Source organism: Carex rostrata, chromosome 3, assembly GCF_964058835.1.
Source record: "Carex rostrata chromosome 3, lpCarRost1.2, whole genome shotgun sequence".
NCBI classification, from domain to species: domain Eukaryota; kingdom Viridiplantae; phylum Streptophyta; class Magnoliopsida; order Poales; family Cyperaceae; genus Carex; species Carex rostrata.
In genome coordinates, this window is record NC_135920.1 from 12,536,661 (window position 1) to 12,538,739 (window position 2,079).

Sequence of the window (2,079 nt, forward strand, 5' to 3'; positions counted from 1 at the left end):
TCATATTATGATTGAACCTCCTTTCTCGCTTGTCGGCCACCACCTCTCCAAATGCCTAAAAAATCGAACAATATCTATGTCCGATTTTAAATAGTTTTTTAAATCTTTATTAAGACTTTCGCTTAACTATGTGCTCCGAACTCTCAAACTAAAACTATTTTTCATGTGACAATATACCCAATTTTTTTTTTTCTCTATAGATGATTGGCAACCAAGTTCCTCCCAACTTGCTCTCCAAATCTCTAAATACCTTCTCAAATTTCACTTCCTCTTTATACTCGTAAACACAAACACAAAATTCACTAACATAATCTGCATCACTGTTGTTGTAACAAAGTAATCTTCTTGCGACGTTTTTTTTTATTATGTCACATGTACATAATCCGTATGTTACATTGGGCATCACATGACCTATAGCCAAGGGCGGATTGGCACTATGTGAATGAGAGTCAATTGAACCCCATTCAATTTGAAATTTTTTGTACTTATGCATAATTTTTTATATATTTTAGAGTAAAATAATATGAATACTGTAAAATTGACCCCAATTCACAGCATGAAAATTTTATATGATTGCCTCATTCGTATTTGATCCCCATAGCTTGAAAGTTTGGCTACGTCCTTGGCTATAGCTAGTCCCATTGCTGCATCTTCACTGATAAATTTAGTTTTGGGTTCTTTTCTATTGTAGATTTTTAGAAATGTTTCAAATATCCACTTAAAATATTCAATGTTTTGGTCGTACGAGAGCAATGCATCAAATATCACGGTTTCTCTAAAATAATTAAAGCCAATAAAAATGCCAAAGGGTCTATATTCATTGTTTGTGCCATGTGTTGTGTCAAAAATAATCACTTCTCCAAATTGGACATAGTCTATTACAATTTTTGCATCAGTCCAAAAAATATTGTTAATCTCTTATTTATTATTTATTTGCTTGACATGTTGAAAAGAAATATTACAGATAGCTTGTTGACAGAAATATTTTAAGATGTTAACCATCTCACTATGAACTAGAGTTGTTTTACGCTTATCTCTCAAGTAATTGTTTAGATCCATGTGAGTAAGAACGATATATTGAACGCCACTAGCTTGGCGACACATCAACTCATGTTGTTTTTCGACGAATCCTAAAATCATCCACAAGGTCAATATTAATAGCTGCAACTTCGATTACCTACAAATTTAAATATCTTTTAGCTATGGATGATTCACTAAATTGTTCTTAATGTTTTTTCCATCAAAAAATTTAAATGAAAGATATAAATGCTTACTTTTACTTGGAACAACAAGAGATGATAAGCTTGTGGTAGTTGAAGCAAGTGGTTGTGCTCACTAACGAATGTTGTAACCTCATACTTGCTTGATTCTCTATTCAATTTCAAATCCAAACGAACGAGACAACATGTTCGTGTTTCAAGCCGAGGACACTTGGTTTATCATCTCATTATTCTTAGAACGAAAACCCTCATTTGAGTAAACAAATTATATTGAAGTAGTTTTATTATCTTTAGGATATTGATTATTATAGAACTTACTTGTATTAAAACCCATTTTCCCGTCATAATTTCACCAAAATTTTCATGCCATTTCTGTTGTTTCAAATTCCATTCCTATCCGGCCAAGACTCTACTCCATTTAGATCCATGCCTTCTTTATTCCCAATTTCTAACAAATAAAAGAAAATGATATTCATATAGTACCAATTCTCAACAAATAAATCCGACCCATAAACATATTCTTGAAGGGAGAGCACGAGAGAAGTACAATGCCGATTTTTTATATTTTGATTTTTTTGGAGGCACTGGAGAAGTAGAAAAGAACAGAGTAATTATACTTACTGGTGTCCAGAAGGGAATTGTTAGTACAAGAAAGAATCGTATATTCATTTGACGATAGACAAGAGGGTCGTGCGAAGAGGAAAAATAGTTGTGAGAAACTGCTATGTATTTTTCTTTGGCAGGAGAGAAATTTTTTTTTTTTAACAAAGGGTCTTTGTGTGAAGCGAACACGAATGATGAGGGCTGATTAGAGATATTAGAAATTTTGGATTTAGCTATTAAAAAGAAGAATAATTTT

General features: G+C 32.3%; 1 pseudogene; it reads right to left on the reverse strand.

Annotated features, from left to right (window-relative positions):
* Positions 1–1,485, reverse strand: LOC144551411 (protein FAR1-RELATED SEQUENCE 5-like; annotated as a pseudogene).
* Between the last annotated feature and the right edge of the window lie 594 nt (positions 1,486–2,079).